General features: G+C 44.4%; 1 pseudogene; it reads right to left on the reverse strand.

Annotated features, from left to right (window-relative positions):
• Positions 1-11,058: 11,058 nt before the first annotated feature.
• On the reverse strand, positions 11,059-11,387 carry LOC146347374 (E3 ubiquitin-protein ligase RBX1 pseudogene; annotated as a pseudogene).
• Between the last annotated feature and the right edge of the window lie 7,936 nt (positions 11,388-19,323).

The raw sequence follows: 19,323 nt of genomic DNA on the forward strand, positions 1-19,323 counted from the left end.
CGTGAATCTTACCAGGGTGGAAAATAGACCATAGAGCTTACATACAGGCATCTCTGAATTAACAGATCAAGAGAGTAAAAACTAATATATTGTGAAGTGATTCCTTGTCTTCTAAAATGTACCAATGCCAGAAGACCTCAATGTCTGTCTATCTGTCTTTGTCTATCTGTCTATCCAACTGCCAAAATTGGAGAGGTCTCAAGAAAGAGAGGAAGCCTTTGCTACCTTTACACTTAACTTTCACACCCACAATACCCAAACTACATGTGCCTGGTAGAAAGAAACCGAGCAACCTCTGAGGAAAGGTAAGGGATACTAAGGGATACTATTTTAAAATATGGTATAAGTCCAGTGTGGATGGCTTGCATGGCTGTAAACATGTTTGCACGGACAGAGTATATGATGCAACTGCAGCTTCAGAAATGTCTCATATTACACACACACACACACACACACACACACATCCTGTCACTGTTGGGATGTTTGGAAAGGTCAACTGTTTTATTTTTTAGTCAGTGAGGGGAAGAAAGAAAACTACCTCCCATCAACATGAGGGATTAAATAGGTTATGATGCTGGCTGGTTTCATTGTGGATTGGATCATTTCATTTATTACTGTGGTGTGGCATTTCCACTGGAATACATTACATGAAGATGAGAGTTTCGTCTGCGGAATATTGATACTGGCATAATTTGAACAGGGCCAAACTTCTTAAAGCTACAAAGAAGTAGAATGAATCAAGCAGTCTGCAGAAAGGCTGGGGCAATTTCATTAGTTTATGCAATGAGGTCTCGGGCTGTGTCATTTAGCCAGGCATTCCACTTTGTCACCAAGTAACGAGAGATGCAAAAAATGGCCTAGGTGGTAGCAGAAAGGGACTCATGCCTCAAGCAACATAGCTTATTAACCTTAAATCTCCTCACTTAAATTAAGGGAAAGCAGCCACCTAGTGTGGTCTCTAGGGATGAGAAAAACAGTGATTTTTGAACTCACCCAAATTCTCCAAAACTCACTTAGAAGCTTGTTTCAGCTCTCTCCTGTTATCATTTTTTTACCTGTTTTTTGGCTTGTTCGAATGAGGAAAGTGTGCCTTTCAACTGGGAAAAGTGTGCATTTCTGTGCTTATTTTTCAAAAGTGCACACTTCCCCCCCATTGAGTAAAATATGAAACTATGTATTTTTGAAAAATGTTCATTTCAAAATGCACATTAAAAAATATCCGTATTTTGAATGTGATAGCAATTTGGGAATTTGAGAACATTTCTCACCTCGCCTCCAAAAAAACTCCCACTCCTGTTCGCATTTGTGTTCAAGATCGCAAATGGGACATGTGAACAGAAATTAAACCCTATATATTCCTAGCACTGTCCCATAGACCTCAGTTATATTTTGAAGATTTCCCCCAAATTCATAAATGTAAGCCAGGGTACATTCATTTCACTTTGTTTTGATTAACCATGGTGGAATGTACATGTTAGGTGTCTGTTATCCAATGTCTTTGTGCTTACAATGGTCTAAATCAAATTTCAGCCATGTTGACAAAGGGGCGGGGGAACAAATGAGAGCCATTTTTTTTCAAAGTGCTGGCTGGAAAAGAGGGGAAGGGACATGCTCCTTTCCTCCTGCCCTCTGTGCAATGGGTGAACTCTGCCACTCTTTGAAGCCACCATCAATCACATCAACAAAAGGAAGAGCTACATTTGCAGCTCTCAAATAAGGCTGCAAAGTCATGGCTGATAGATAGTTCCCCCACCCACACCCCCAAAAGTCCAAGAACGTTTTCCATTTAAAAAAAAATTATTTGTGCAAATAGGGATTTGTGCAAATTGCAGCTGCAATGTGTGTAAAAGCAATTTGATCAAATCTCTATTTGTGCACCCCCCCCCCCAAAAAAAAACAGAAAATCCACAAGCTGGCCAGACTTGTTGTGGACCAAGTCAGGCCAGCTACCAGAAGATGAGTCAAAGTCCAGTGGCCCGAGCCAACAAAAGGCCATCAAGCTCCCCAGCCCCCAACCAGAGTCCTCCAGCATCCTTACTGATGGTTTGGTTCAGCCCTATTTATGTTGATATGCTCACAGATTTGCTCCAAATGTAAAACCTGGTCCATGATATTGAGAAGGTTAAACCACAATCACCACTGTACAGTATGAACATCAAATTTTTATGCTTAGCTTGCTTCGATGACAGCAACATTTACTGTAAAGGGTCTAGAACAGGATGCATAGATTTTTTCCCATTTCCTTCCTGTGTCTCCATTTTGAAACCCACTCAAAATCATTGCAACACCACAATCTTAATGATGATTCCTTTGTCACCTGTGGTACAGAAGATGTAAAATAAATAGGGCATGATGAAGTGCTGCTGTTATTCATCCAAACCAAAAGGCAGATGTCTTGATGGAAACATCTTCAGGGCATGCCACTAACCCTGAACTAACTAAGAAACTGTGGAGTGACAGGCAGAGCAAAATTCACAAGAGAATACAAGCAAAGGGGAAAGCTGTCATAAAGAAAAGTGAGGAGATGATAGGAAGCTGGTAGATAAAGAAATAAACCAAGGGACAAGAGAATGAAGGTTGTGAATTAAGGGAAAGAATAACTTAAAAGAAAAGATTCAGAGAAAATAGAATGGGGAGACTCGCATATAGGGATGTCAGAGAATTTCGCCACGAATCTCAGGGAGGCCGAATGCCAGCGCATTCGGCCCACCGAAATCAGTGGCGAAACAGTCTGCCCCCCGTCCCCCCCCCCGGGATGGGACTTACCTTGGGCTAATCTTCCTGGCGGCGGCTCCGGCGGCAGTTCGGCGGTGGTTTGGTGGCGGCAGCTGACGCCGCCGCCATTTCCAGTAACCCCCCCCCCCAAAAACCCAAAAAACATGATAGGCTATGTAAAGATTTACATAGCCTATCACGGCTAGATTTTTAAAAAATACCGTGATAGGCTATGTAAATGTTTACATAGCCTATCACAGCTGATTTAAAAGAAAAAAAACCCACGTGCGTACGCAAATGGCAGCGCCCATGGGTGCCGCCATTTGCGTTCCTTATTTTGACACGTCTTAGTCTACATAAACATTTATGTAGACTACGGCGAAAATAAGGGGAACGCAAATAGCGTAGTGTCTACGCTATTTGCGTTCCCCTTATTTTTGCCATAGTCTACGTAAATGTTTACATAGACTAGACGTGCCAAAATAAGGAACGCAAATGACGGCACCCATGGGTGCCGCCATTTGCATACGCGCATTTTTTTTTATCAGCCGTGATAGGCTACGTAAACATTTACGTAGCCTATCACAGCTGACTGCAGGGACACAAATGGCGGCAGCTACGGCCACCGTCATTTGCGGACCCGGCCGGCCAGGATTCGGTGGGGAGGAATGGAGCGCCTTCCCCCCCGGCCAGAATTTCAGGGGGGAGGGACGGAGTGCCTCCCCCCCACCTCAAATCAAATTTCATTAAAAGGTAAGTGACTTTCGTACATCCCTACTCGCATATTGAACTGGTTCTCATGACACAACAATCCACCATGGTGGTTTGTCATAGGGATGTGAGGATTCCCTACCTGTCATTCCACAGGGGAATCGGCCCACAGGGGGAGGCGATCTCTTTCTCCCCCTGGAATCCATCCAGGCCAGTTCTGCTCCCTGTCGATCCTGCAGAGCCAGCCGCCAGCTCCACCTTGCTAGCAAATGTCGATACGGCTGGCAGCCATTTTCATGCTGTATCACTGTCTAAGTAAGTCTCCGGATGCAAATGGCATAGTGGGCACCATTTGTGGCCATAAAGTTGGTAGATTAGCCTAAATGCAGCCATTTACAGCTGCATTTAGGCTAATCTACCAGCTTTACAGCCGCAAATGGCACCCACTATGCCATTTGCATCTGGAGACTTACTTATACAGAGATACAGCATGGCAATGGCTGCCAGCCATATTGACTTTTGCCAGTGATGAGGAGCAGGTGGTCGGCTCCGCAGGATTGACGTCGAGAGGGATCTGATCCAGACGGATTGGTGGGGAGGTGGAGGTGAGTGGTCTGTTCCCCCACAGACTCCATGGTGGAATTCTCCACCATCCCTAGTTTGTCATGATACCTGAACCTAGCCTGGTTTCTGCAGGGCAGCTTATTCTTCACAAACAAGCCATCCTGAGAACTCTTGGCTTGTTGTTGGCTTGTTCAGGTGACTTGTATTCAGGGTGGCTTATCGTGACATCTGAACCCGGCCAAGTGGGTTCTGCATGGCTTGTTTGAAAGGGCTACAGAGATGCTCAACAAGAGTGGAAAAAAACCTGACTGCTCCTTGCAGTGCCTTTTGCCCTTCCTCCTCCAGCTCCCTCCTCCTCCTCCAGCTTGGTGCTTAATTGAACAGCGACAGGCTTTATCCCCTTGTGAACTGAGTGAGCACAACTATGTGTACATGTGTGATTGATTTACCTCTGGGTAAGCATATGCACCTACAATTTGGGATCATGGCAATTTGGGAGGGGGAATTGAAGCTTCTCCCCTTCCTATTTTCATACTGAAATCCCCCCACCCCATGGAGAATGGTTAAAAAGGGAGGGAAGTTTCTCTCTCTCTTTCTCTGTAACCATTCCCCATGGGGGGGATTTTGGCATAAAAACAGGAGGGAAGAAGGTTAAATCCTCCCTCCTGAATTGCCATGACCCTGAATTGGGCGGGGCACGTGCTTACCCAGAGGTAAATCAATCACACATACATACACAGCTATGCTAGGAATAGGAATGGGCTGTGAGGAACAGTCAAGGAGCCTTTTTTTTTAAGTGTTAAAGAAACAAAATAAATAAAACCCTCAGCCACCTCATCTTCCCAGGTAAGGTAAGCTTCCCCCTCCACACTGAAGAGTTGGAATATGTATGTCAACTAGGGATGTACAGATTTTGTAAAATCTGTTCCATCTGCATTTCGGAGATGTTCAGGTGCCTTTCATTCCATTCTCTGATCACTGACAGAATCAGATGTTTTCCAATTTGTGAAAATGAACAAATTCTCCCCACAGTGTGCATTTTCATGCTGGAGGGGAAATGTGCATTTTCGGCCTGTGTTTCTTTATTTTACATATTTTCCTACAATTAAATATGGGTAAAATTCCAGAAAGTAAAAACACTGGTCTGCAAGTCTGCAGAATCTGTGTGACTTGGGAAAAGATGGTACACTGCAGAATCTGTAGGTCAGATTCATAGAAATCCAAACTCATTTGATTCCATTGCAGATTTCTCCAACATCCCTAATGTCAAAGCAGGTGCTTTGCAAGTTAAGAAAGTGTAGGGTTAGAGAATCTCATCACAGCAGGAGCATAGAGGAGTTGTGCTGCAATGGCTCCTGGGATATGTGTAGGGAGCAGGCAGGAGGAATAAATTTGAAACAAGCCAAAACAAAGCTCAGAGAGGCTGATCATCTATCAGCACCATCATGGGTTAGCGATTGAATAACCCACCCACAGTGTTTTTTTTTCTCAGGGTGGCTTACCGTGATGTGCAAACCAGCCCATTGTTAATATGAGATCAAGTTAAGGCCTGAAAACAATATCTGGTTACAGTACTTCAATTTGTTTCTAGTTGTCTCTGGGCCTTTACACACATCATGCCACAGGAAACTCAGATTTTCTACCAGAATCACATTGGATATGAAGTTGCAGTCAATCAGTTATTTAGGGAGCAATCCTATGGCTGCTAGACAGTGGATAGACAGCCATAGAATATCAGGTTTTCTGGGCACTGACCTCCCCCCATTTCTGCACTGCCTCGGAGGCAGCACAGAACAGCCCTGTCCTCCGCGCTCGCAAGAGGAACCCGGAACGGCCGAAAACGGGCATGCCTGGGGGTGTTCTAGGGTGGGGAGGGCAGAAATGCCTGTATGACACATCCACATGCAGCCCTCCTGTGGCACAATCGGCCATCTAGCCAAAAATGCAGGGCAGGAGAAATTCAGAGGGAATGATCCCCCTGTGCTTCTGCCCTGCTTTGGATAGTCGGCTGCCTCCAAGTTCGGAGGCGGCCACCTATCTAGATAGGATTGCGCCCTTAATGAATATTTGTGTGTGACTCATAGGCTTGCAATCACAAGTTTGTCTTTCTTGTATACCCTTTAAATTCTCAAGTGTACACTCAAAACATCTTAGGTGCATAGATAGACAAATGTAACATGTGACTCATCTGTCCTCTCTCTGTATTAGGGATGGCGGAGAATTCTGCCACAGACTCCAATGAGGCCGAATTCTAAAGAATCTGGGCCCCCGGAATCCATGGCGGAACGGACCACTCTCCTCCGCCACCCCGCGAAGTTCATGCTGGCCAGATCCTACCTGCCGCCAGCTGTGTCTGGGTCCGTCTGCTCATTCCGCTGCCGTCCGCTGCCGGTCTGCGGATGCAAATGGCATCCGGCATAGCGGACGCCATTTGCGTCCCTGCTCTTTGCTGTGATAGGCTGCATAAATCTTCACGTAGCCTATCAAAGCAAAGAGCAGGGATGCAAATAGCATCTGCTACACCATTTGCATCCCTGCTCTTTGCCATGTTAAGCTACAGAAATCTTTACATAGCCTATCGCGTGAAAGGACAGGGACACAAATGGTGTCTGCTATGCCATTGGTGTCCCTGCTCTTTGACGTGATAGGCTACGAAAATCTTCACCATGGAGCAGAGCTGGCTGGGGAGGATTCTGGGGGGAGGAATGGATCGCCTCCCCCCCCACGGACCCCCCAGCAGGCTCGGGTGAGTGGGGTTCATACACCCCTACTCTGTATGCTGTGAACTAGGAAGTATGAAAATTTCATTAATGTTCACAAATCATGGCAACATGCCATGATTGCAACCCCAAATGCAAGTGTGAGAAGGAGAGCATGTTCTCCAAGAATCCTTTTATTTGTGCTCAGAAAGATTCAGATTTTTAAAAGTGCACATTTGTTTTAAAGTACACATTTTTAAAAGTGCACATTATAGTGCTTTACTCTATGGAGAAAGGTGCATATTTGGGTGTGCTCTTTTGAAAATTCACATTTTTCCCATTCGACTGAAATAAGAAAAGTGCACAAACAAACCTTGAAAATGAGGGGAGGCAAACTTCATATTGGTGTTTGGAGAAACTGGGTGATGAGGAAAATTGCTTGTTTGCCCATCTGTAGATGTGAAGCCTTTTTGGCAAGGTGGAGTAGTTGGACTGTGGCTGGTAGAGAAGATTAGATTTCCTTTCACACTCCAGACCTAGGTGATCCAGGACACAGCCTGGCATTTTACTGTGGAAGAGCAGGCTACATGTACAGCTTATTCTGCCAGAGTCTTCAATTATTTGTCAAAATGTTCTCATCGATAGATTGATTGATTGATCGATCGTTAACATTCCTCTGTTACCTTATTTGCTAAAAAGCCATTAAGGCAGTGTATAACAATTTAGAACAAGAAACAACAACAACCCAGAGCATTAAGAATGCTTAAACATTGAAACAGCTGGGCAGTTTAAATGGCTAAATTAAAAAGATGTGTCTACACACCCTCTCTAAAAGCCAGGAGCGTGGGGGCAAATTGTAGTTCTTGAGGGAGCGCATTCAACAGTTGGGGAGCAACACAGAAGAAGGCCCAATCACATGTGCCCAGCAAATGGGCCTCTGCAGGAAATGGTCCTCTTATAATGTACAGCCATCCAAGGTAAACAGGAGTAATGTGCTAAGGGAGTGAGGTCATTCATTCATTCATTCATTCATTCATTCATTCAATTTCTATACCACCCCATAGCTGAAGCTCTCTGGGCAGTTCACACAAATTAAACACCATTTAAAATACTAGAGCTGTGCTCAAATGGCCTCTTGAAATTCTCCACCTTACTTGTGAGGAGAGAAATTTAGGAGACAATTTCACCAAATTTATCTTTTTTAAAAAAATACTTTTTATATATTTTGTCTTTATAAATGAAATAAACAATACCAACAACCTGATCAATAACTACAGTTTTCCAACTATGCAATATTCTTATGAGGACACAACAGTAACAAAAAGAAAAAGAAGGGAAAAGTAAAGTAAAGAAAAGGAAAGGAAAGGAAAAGAAAAGAAAAAAGCAATCTTCCTCTTTCCTCTCCCCTCTCTCCTCTCCTCTTTCAAAGGGTTAAATTTAAACTCCAATACCAACGGGCTTCAGATGCCATTCTATTTTAAAAACTATACCTCTATCACTAGTAATATTACAATTTAATAATCAATCTTACATTTCAGTATCATATCATCAATCTTATATCTTATATATAGAAAGCAGACCTACAGTTCATTCCCAGTAACCATATATTGCCCTTAAGCTAAAATATAATAGTAATAATAAGGCTTAACAATTCAACCAACCAAAAATCTTACTGAGTAATCTTATAGTAATGATAATGATAGTAGTAGTGATTAAAAGAAAAGATGAAATTATAATATTATATAACAATAAAGTTTGAAAGCAACCTTACAACTATCAGTGATGTATTTTATACTGGATACATAAATGAGTGTGCTCAATACACCCTCAGACAATACATTTAAATACAGTATATCATATCTATTTTGGAAAAAAGAGAATTTAAAGAAAAATAAAAAAGAGGGGAAATATGAAAGAAAGTAAACTAATATATGTATAATCAGGTATCTTCTGGCCTAGCATGAATCATGTAGACTAAACATAAACAGTTAACAAAGCTTATTTAAAAATTCCAGTTCATGGGGCTGGAACAGAAATCTCACACATTTTTACATTCAGCCATGCCTCCGCCATTTCATGGTTTAGGAACTTCTTTGTCTGACCTTCAGAAACAATGTAAAATGTAGTAGTAGCATGAAGTAATTCCTCCCATAAGGCTTTGTCAGATCAGGACATGCAGGCAGCCTGGGAGGCTAGCTGTGATTAGGTAAGCTAAAAACACCACAAAATTAAATTATAAAACAACCTGAATGAGGCAGAACAATAGAAGCCTCTTTCATGGGCGGGGGGGGGGACTTTGAGGAAATTGGAGGACAGATTTGGCAGAGTACTAACTCTGCTTCATCCCTGGAGCTAGACACAGCACTGCCCCCACCTGCATGGCGGTTGATGCAAACTGGGGGCCAGCCTGATGGTGCTGCACCATGAAATCCCCCAACACCCTTACCAAAAAAGACAAGCTGTGCTACAAGCCCTGTCAATGGAGAGCTTTACCCAGGAGAAACTGCTGAGAATTTCTCCTCCCGTTGGAGAAATTCAGTGAAATTGTCTCCCAAACTTATCTGCCCACAAGTAAGGTGGAGAATTTCAGTAGGCCATTTTCACACAGCTCTAGTATGTACAATCACTCTGTAGAAATGTAATGTTTGGAAGACCATGGGGAAGGTGCTGAACCCAGAAGAATGACAACTAGAGACAAGCACAAATTTATCAGAATACATTTTTCTCAGAAAAGCTCAGAGATTCTTCTTTACTTAACACGCTAGAAATAAAAGGGCACTTTGCAGAATTTCCCCCAAATATTCCTCACCATTTATTATTTATTTATTTATTTATTTATTTTAGTCATCACTCCCTTCCCTCTGTCCTGCCCTGGAGCTATGCTATGTATAGAGGATGCAAAATGGTGGCCAGACTGCCAACACAGTTGCACCTGTTGCAGTAACAACGCAAATCCCCCCCCCGCCTCAAACCCTTCACACAAAAAGATAGAAGCTATGCTACAACCCTGTGCTACAAATGATGAACCCTACCTGTGAGGAGCTATGGGAGAATTTCTCCTACCCCTAGAGAAATTTGGTAAAAATGTCCCTCCAATTTCTGTGCCCACAAATTAGGGGTGTACGAAACTAACTTACCCGTCCGCTGAAGGGGTCTGCGGGTGGGGGGAGGTGATCCATCCCTTTCCCCAGAATCCTCCCTGGCCAGCTCCGCTCTGCAGCGAGTCTGCGGAGCTGCCGGCCAGGCCCGTCCACAGCCGGACTTCCAGCCACTGCCATGGAAATGGTGTCCGGCATAGCGGACACCATTTGCATCCCTGCCCTTGGCCGTGATAGGCTATATAAATATTTACATAGGCTTATCATGGCAAAGAGCAGGGATGCAAATGGCGTAGTGGACTGAGTTCTTTAGAATCCAGCCTCATTGGAGTCCGTGGCAGATTTCTCCTCCATCCCTACCACAAATAGGGTGGAGAATTTTGGGAGACGGTTTGTGCACAGTTCTAATAAAAACCAAGCACACAAGGATACATCCTTAGAAACACATCTAGATTGACAGTAAGATTCTGAGAACAAATAAAGGTTTGGGATTTAGGGCACAATCCTATGCATGTTTAGAAAGTCATACAACTCCCGGCTTTCCTCGGCCAGCATGGTTGTAGGACTTCTTTCTATCTAAACTTGCATAGGATTGTGCCCTCAATATATTAACATTTTTTCATGAAAATTTGAAATTACGTTTCTGCAGATAATAGCTCTATTCCTTTTCCTCAGTCAGTGACAGTGTGTTGGAATCCTATGATCTTTCCTCCCTATATTATTTCTCAGTCTGTCATTCCCTCTGGCCTAAACCTTTCATGCTCTTTGACAGTCTCAGCAGCCTGCCCCCAGGCTTGCTTTGCACACAGAGGGGTAACAAAAGGATCATGTTCAGAGAACACGATGGCAGCACAGTGGTGCAGCTCTCCTGTTGAAAAGCCAGGATGCCTCATCAGTGACAATAAATTCCCAAGCTAAATATGCTAAGCTTTAAAGGACATGTTCCTGAATCAAGCCAGGCTCTGTCATGTAGCTCTACTGCTCTAGAGGTATATTTGTAGAAAGTGGCAATATCTTTAAAAGCTATCTTTATTAAAACTAATTTTGATTTTCTTTTTTTAAATTAACATGATATGTTATGACTATATATTAAGAATATATATATATATTCTTATATTATGAATATATATATATAAAGGTGAAAATAATAATAACAACAACAACAACAATAATAATAATAATAATAAAAGTGTATTACAGGATCAACCCACTTGCAAGGGGGAAGGCTGAGCTGAAGACAGAACAATCCACTTGGCGATCTCTCTCTCCTGCTAGTGTCCATATTTCTGGAACTCCCATTCTCAGTTGTCTAATGGGCACACTGCTGAGTCTTAAGCCAGCAAGAGATGCAATGAAAATGGAAAACATGGCTCCAGACACCCCATGCAACAGTGCATTCTTCACAGGTAGCTGCTGCTTGATTAGCTTGACATGCAGAGATCCGTGATACAGTTTCTGCAAATGGCACAGCTGTCAACCACAATGTCTCAAGCCCAGAGTGCAACTGCATCCCACTTCTTCACTTGAAAGTCCTTCTTGCCGGCACCACTATTGGTCCCACTCAGAGAGGGTCCGCATCCATCGCAGCAGTCATTTTGGATAAGCAAATTCCAGCAGACTTCCTTCGATGTACATGTGCATGACTAAATTTTGATTCCCTGACTGAAATCACTTTGAGTGTGCCACATGCATACTATACAGATTTTTCTTTAAGATTTTAAACTCCTTCCTTTAAAATGCTTTCTCACCAGTCGGTTACCTGTGAATAGGGATGGACGGATTGCTTACCATCCGATCCACAGCGTTGTCCACTGGGGCAGGGGAAGAGATCCATTCCTCCCCGCCAGGAGGAATGTTTATTCATGTTCTGAATTTTGTCACTTAGGGAATTCAACAAGATATGACACGTGTTAAAAAAAGATCAGTATTGGCTGGACTAGTTTTGTGGTGTGTTTAAAACAAAAACAAAAACCAGCAACAGCCTTGTCTTCTGATCGGTGAGAAAGAGCTTATAAGCCTTTAAAACGTTGAAAATCCTGAAAAGCAGTCAGTTATTACAATACTGGAGATAGGTTAAAGGGATGGTTTCTCCCTCAGCCAAGTCTAGTGCCTGCAAGCCAAAGAAGGAGAATAACCCAGGTATGGGCTGCTGTTCAGTTAGATGTAACTAACTAAATCAGTATCCAGTAGACTGGATGAATCAGTCTAGTTCTGGTCCATGTAAGTTTCACATGTAAATGTTTCATTCAGTTTCTGCATCAGCCTGCAGATATAACACACACACACACACACACACACACATTTAGGATTGTATAAATGTATATGTTAGGGAAAATTGTGTACAAAATGTGTACGTTAAGGGGAACTTAACGTACACATTTTGTACACAATTTTCCCTAACATATACATTTGTTCTATGCAACATTCACTAATATAAGCATTTTTAATGCAATTTTTGTGCCAAGATCTGCATCTCAAAATTCAGAGAAGTGCACAGTCCAAAAGTAGGGTTGGCGGAGAATTTCTCCCCGAAACTTCGGGGGGCCGAGCGCCAACGTGTTCGGCCCCCCGAACAAGTTTCGGGGAGAAATCCTCCGAACCCCCCCCCCGCACCCCGCACCCCCCCCGGGACGGGACTTACCTTCGCCGAATGTCCCTCCCGGCGGCGGGTCCGGCCGGCGGTTCGGCGGGTGTTCGAGCGGGGCGGGAGCGGCAGCCGGTCTTTCGACTGGCTGCCGCCGCCGCCATTGCAATAAAAGAAAAAAAAAACGCCCCCTGATAGGCTACGTGATGATTGATGTAGCCTATCACGGCTGACTTTGCAGATCTAGCCGTGATAGGCTGCGTTAATCGTCACGTAGCCTATCAGGGGGCGTTTTTTTTTTTTTAACTTTCGCGTTCGCGGCCGGGCGAGGTGGGAAGCCTCCCCCCCGGCCTAAATTTCGGCCGGGGTGAGGCGAGAAGCCTCCCCCCCCGGCCTGAACTTTGCGGGGGGAGCAGCGAAGCGCCTCCCCCCCACCGCGAACGTCCTTCGAGGACAGGTAAGGGACTTTCGTCCACCCCTATCCAAAAGACAACTGTGTTCTGATCCACATATTAGTCCAGAACAGGGCCTGCCTTCCCTTCTGGGCACCCCCCTGCAACTGATCCGAACTGCTGCCTATGGCAGAAGCAACCCCCCCCCCCCAAATAAACAGGTTGCCACTGAAATGAAGCAGTTTGCCACCAAATGGCAGCAGAAATGGCATATTTAGGTTTAAAATAAAGTTTAATAGGGCCTTTTTTGCTGCTGTGTTTTTTTTCCTGCTCCTGCCACCACACTGCCAAATTCAGCAGCATGATTGTACAGTGCACTCAGTGGGTCCAGCCCCAGTGGGTTCCGGGAGGGGGCAAAAAATTTGGCATTGAGACCCCAGAAGTTGCCCACCCCTTGTCTAGGAAATGTGAATTAAGTCACTTCTCTTAAAAATGCAGACCAAATGAAATGTTCCCCTATTCCTAGTAGAAGTAAATGTATCAGTATATATAAGGGATGTATGAATTTGGGAGTTCTTGCTTCATGCCACTTCTGCATGTTTTGCTTCGTAATTCTATTCCTTTTTGACATTCAACTGTGATTTTAAAATCTTCTCAAATACACATTTAAATGAATATTTTACAATGGATTAAATTTGCATTTTCTCATAAGTATTTAAGATATATGTTTAGATACATATTTTGATACATTTGAATTACTGGGAATTGTGTAGCAACATTCAGAGAAGTGCAAAATTTGGTAAGTAACCAAAGTTCCAGTCTGTAGATTAATTCAAGAGTTTCAGATCATGTGGTTTCATATAGGAATTAACAAAGCTCTTATTGCATAAGTATACCTACTATGGATAGCATGTTGGGTTGGTACTGGGAGACTTGTTTTCAAACATCTGCTCAGACATGGAATGTGCTGCATACCTTTGAGCATGGTCAAACAACTATTCAGCATAAAACCCTGTGCACAACTAATATCTAATAGCAGCTATATTCAGCATGGCCTGTAGGGCCGATGATATTATTCCATCCATGACTCACTCATGTGCCAGCCAAGGTGCAAACAAAGGACTCTTTAATGTTTTCATCCAGTCTTCTTCAACCTTGTGACCTCCAGATGTTTTGGACTACATTTTCCATCCTCCCTGACCATTGGCCTTCTCATATGCTGTAGCTGTTCACTCCTACACACACAAAGGCAAAGGGGAGGAAATAGCTGAAGTGCATGAGAAGAGAATTCTGCAAAGACGGTTTGGAGAGGGGACAGGAAATGAAGAGCAATTTGCTTATGTCTCTTTTTTTGTACCCTGCCAATTCACTTCATAGAATCATAGTAGGGTTGGAAGGGGCCTATGAAACCATCGAGTCCAACTCCCTGCTCAGTGCAGGAATCCAAGTCAGAGCATCCCTGACAGCTTCATCTTGAATGCTACCAGTGTGGGAGAGCCCACCACCTCCCTAGGCACCTACCTCTTGCAGAACTGAGGCTTAAGTAGGGATATACAAAAGTCACTTATCTTTTCGCGGAATTATTCATGGTGGGGGGGAAGCGCTCCGTCCCTCCCCCCGGAATCCTTGACGGGGGGGGAGGCGATCTGGTCCTCCCTGCCGGAATCCTGCCCAGCTGGCTCCACTCTGCAGCGGCTCCGTGGAGCAGCCGGCCAGGGCCGTCTGCAGCCGGATTTCCAGCCACGGACGGGCTGCTGCAGATGGAAATGGCGGCCGATTTAGCGGCCTCCATTTGCATCTAGCCAGGCTGCCGTGATAGGCTACATAGGTATTTACGTAGCCTATCACGGCAACCCCCCCAAAAAACCAAACAAAAACGACGTATGCAAATGGGGGCGGCTACAGCAGCCACCATTTGTGTTCCCTATTTTTCGCCATTCTAGCCTACGTAAATATTTACGTAGGCTATTACGGTGAAAAAAAGGGGAACACAAATAACGGAGTGGGCGCTATTTGCATTCCTTTTTTTTTTTGCTGTTTCAGCCTATGTAAATATTTACATAGGCTAGAATGGCGGAAAAAAAAGGAATGCAAATAGCGCCCACTATTCTATTCACGTTCCCCATTTTTTCTGCCGTAATAACCTATGTAAATATTTACGTAGGCTAGAACGTCGAAAAATAGGGAAAGCAAATGGCAGCCACCGTAGCTGCCACCATTTGCGTATGCTGGGGTTTTTTTGGGGGGGAGGTTAGCCATGATAGGCTACGTTAATACTTACATAGACTATCACAGCTGCAAGGATGCCAATGGCGGCTGCAACAGCCCGGCCGCGGCTGGCCAGGAGACTAGCTGCTGGAGCAGCCGCCGCTGCCGCCGAATCTGCCGCATCCATCCCAGGTAAGTTCCGTCCCGGGGGGATTCCGCAGGGGGGCAGGGGGCAGGAGGCCATTCCGCCACAGATTCTGGGGCGCCGGATTCTAAAGAATCCGGCCTTACTGGAATCTGTGGTGGAATTCTCTTCCATCCCTAGGTTTAAGACTTCCGAAGTAAAACAAAATGAGTGGAAACACCCATTTCTGGAATGGGGAAGATCAGCAAAGCTGGCAAAAGGGAGCTCTGCTGACCTGTCCCAATCCAGAAATGAGTGTTTCTGCTTATTTCAGGGCTTCCTCTAGGAAACACTAAATGTCTGTTGCATAAGCAGTGGGTTCCACTTGTGTGTTAGAATCAGTGGGACCCACCACTTGCAGAAGGTAATTCGTGGGGCACAAAAGAATCCACGGGGGCATCCACAATAAGGGGGGAAGCATCTGTCAAAAATGCTTGTTTTGTTCACAGTGGGGATGAAGAAAATACTACAGCAATGGTAAATAATAAGGTCAATGATTGCATCTCTGTTTGCACTGATGAGGCCACCACTCCACCACCTATGATTTAGGGGTAGAGATGTATAAGAAATTTGTTTCAGTATGTTTTTGATCAGGATTTACCCAGTTCACACTTTCTGGACAAAACACAGATGCAGATGCAATCTTCAGTCAATGTGATTTGCAGACCTCCCCCAAAATGTGTTCAACAACATCTGTATTCTTTCCACCTCTTCTTAATCTCATCTGCTTCAGTTAGGTCCCTGCCTTCTTTGTCCTTTATCATGCCTGTCTTTGCACAAAATGTTCCCTTGAGATCTCCGATTTTCTTGAAAAGATCTCTAGTCTTTCCCATTCTACTGTTTTCCCCGATTTCTTTGCATTGTTCATTTAAGAAGGCCTTCTTGTCTCTCCTTGCTATTCTCTGGAAATCTGCATTCAGTTGGATATATCTTCTGCTTCCCTTCTTTCCTCAGCTACTTGTAAAGCCTCATCAGAAAGCCACTTTGCTTTCTTGCATTTCTTTTTCTTTGGGATGGATTGAGTTGCTGCCTCCTGAACAATGTTATGGACCTCCGTCTATAGTTCCTCAGGCACACTGTCTATCAGGTCTAATCCCTGAAATCTATTCCTCACCTCCACTGTGTATTCATAAGGGATATGATTTAGGTCATACCTGAATGGTTTAATGGTTTTCCCTACATTCTTCAATTTAAGCCGAAATTTTGCAACAAGCAGCTCATGATCTGAGCCACAGTCAGCTCCAGGTCTTGTTTTTACTGACTGTGTAGAGCTTCTCCATCTTTGGCTGCAAAGGACATAATCAATCTGATTTCGATATTGACCATCTGGTGATGTCCACGTGTAGAGTTGCCTCTTGTACTGTTGGAAAAGAGTGTTTGCTATGGTCAGCGTGTTCTCTTGGCAAAACTCCTGCTTCATTTTGTACACCAAGGCCATGCCTGCCTGTTATCCCGGTTATTAAGAAATTCCTACTTCCTACTTTAGCATTCCAATCCCCTATGATGAAGAGGACATCTTTTTTTGGTGTTAGTTCTAGAAGGTGTTGTAGGTCTTCATAGAACCGATCAACTCAGCTTCTTCAGCATCAGTGGCTGAGGCATAGACTTGAATTATTGTGATGTTGAATGGTTTGCCTTGAATTCGTACTGAGATCATTCTATCGCTTTTGAGATTGTACCCCAGTACTGCTTTTCCCACCCTTTTGTTCACTATGAGTGCTACTCCATTTCTTCTAAGGGATTCTTGCCCACAGTAGTAGATATGATGGTCACCTGAATTAAATTCGCCCATGCTTGTCCATTTTAGTTCACTGATTCCCAAGATGTTGATGTTCAATCTTGCCATCTCATGTTTGACCACCTCCAGCTTAGCTTGATTCATTGATCTTACATTCCAGGTTCCTAAACAATATTGTTCTTTACAGCATCAGATTTTCTTTTCACCACCAGACACATCCACAGCTGAGTGTCCTTTCGGCTTTGGCCCAGCCGCTTCACTCTTTCTGGCGCTACTTGGAAATACCCTCTGCTCTTCCCCAGTAGTATATTGGACACCTTCCGACCTGAGGGTCTCATCTTCCGGCGTCATCTCTTTTAGCCTTGTGATACGTTCCATGGGGTTTTCTTGGCAAGAATACTGGAGTGGGTTGCCATTTCCTTCTCCAGTGGACCACATTTTGTCAGAACTCTCCGCCATGACCTGTCCGTCTTGGGTGGCCCTGCATGGCATAGCTTATGGCTTCACTGAGTTACGCAAGCCCCTTTGCCACAACAAGGCAGTGATCCATGAAGGGGTTTTATGCTACATGAAGTATTTAAACACACACACACACACACAAAGAAAGAAAGAGAGAGAGAGAGCAACCAAATTCTTGCATTACCCGAGCAGGGTAGAAAAGCCAGGACATAAGCCAATGTCCTCGAGAACATCAGGCTTAAACTCAAGTCTTCTGAATCTCTGTTGATGCAGATGTTTTCTCATAATTGATCAATGTCAGCCTGCCCCAGTTCTGCAGACAAACTGCCCTTTGGTGGAGATTCAGTGAAGGGAGGGAAGAGGATGAAAGATTTATTCAGGATATAAATATCCTGAGCAAAAGAGCATCTGCTGGTGAGTATAATGATTTCTGATGCAGGCTATGAATCTTACATAAGAATATACATTAATTGTAATTTGGATCTTTAAGCCATTTCCCAATTTGGTTTCTTAAGTTAGTAGCACTTTCAATTTAAATGTCAAGACAGGACATCCGAAAACACCTTGTGAGAATGATCGTTACATGCTTTAGACACCTCTTATAAGCCCACAATCAGTTCATGTAGTGTGTCAGACACGTACTCCTGGATCTCTCCCTATGTCTGTAAAACATATGAGGAGGAACAGCCCTCAAAGCAGCCTTGCAAACATGTCCTCATAAGTTACTGGTCCATGTACATTTGTATTAGCTTGCCTGCCCTCATATATGTATGCTAACAATTTGTGGTCAGGAACAAAATGGAAGTATAGCCAATTCTTCTTCTAATTTACAAAGGTGTGTCTACCTGGCAATTATTCTTACTTGAACTAAGTGGGAAGGGCCATAACTCAATGGTAAAGATATGCTTTGCATGAAAAAGGAATGAGGTTCTGACTTGTGCAGGTTTCCCAGTCATGTGTGGCTTCTAAGGGAACATGAACAGAAGGGCAAGCCATTAGGGCACAGGGATTTGGGGGCAGGGCCAGTGCACACAGCCCTATGACTAGGGGTGGACAAAAGTCCCTTACCTGTCCTCGAAAGTTGTTTGCGGTGGGGGGGAGGCGCTTCGCTGCTCCCCCCGCGAAGTTCAGGCCGGGGGGGTGGCTTCCCGCCTCGCCCCGGCCGAAATTCAGGCCGGGGGGGAGGCTTCCCGCCTCGCCCCGGCCGAAATTCAGGCCGGGGGGGAGGCTTCCCGCCTCGCCCGGCCGCGAACTCGAAAGTTTTTTTTTTAAAAGAAACGCCCCCTGATAGGCTACGTGACGATTATTGTTGTTTTTTTTCTTTCATTGGAATGGCGGCGGCGGCAGCCGGTCGAAAGACTGGCTGTCGCTCCCGCCCCGCACCAACACCCGACGAACTGCCGGCTGGACCCGCCACCGGGAGGGACATTTGGCAAAGGTAAGTCCCATCCCGGGGGGGGGTGCGGGGGGCGGGGTGGTGGAGGATTTCTCCCCAAAACTTGTTCGGGGGGCTGAACACATTGGCGCTAGGCCCCCCGAAGTTTCGGGGAGAAATTCTCCGCCATCCCTACCTATGACCCTTACATGTGTTCTCATACCCTATCCAGACACATGTCTGAATTGTTTTTTAGTGGTTGCAAGTTGTACCATCCACTTGTTATGTTTGCACATTTCAGATAGTGATATCCAATGCTGAGTATGACTTATATTTTCTTTTTATTTAATTTATTGCATTTTTATACTGCCCGGTAGTCGAGGCTCTCTGGGCAGCTCACAATTAAAACCATAACATACAACATGACAAGACACAATATAAAACTTTTAAAGGTTTGCAAGTACCACATAAAACCAAAATAAAACCCAGCAGCAGCAGTTACAGCCCAGGGAAAGCCTATGTGAAAAGGTGTGTTTTCAGGAAGCATGTGAAAGATGTTACTTTAACTTATATCCATGAGAGGAATCCACAGCGTG

This window comes from Heloderma suspectum, chromosome 4 (genome assembly GCF_057233095.1).
Source record: "Heloderma suspectum isolate Gila_16-S chromosome 4, 16-S_ref, whole genome shotgun sequence".
Taxonomy (NCBI): Eukaryota; Metazoa; Chordata; class Lepidosauria; order Squamata; family Helodermatidae; genus Heloderma; species Heloderma suspectum.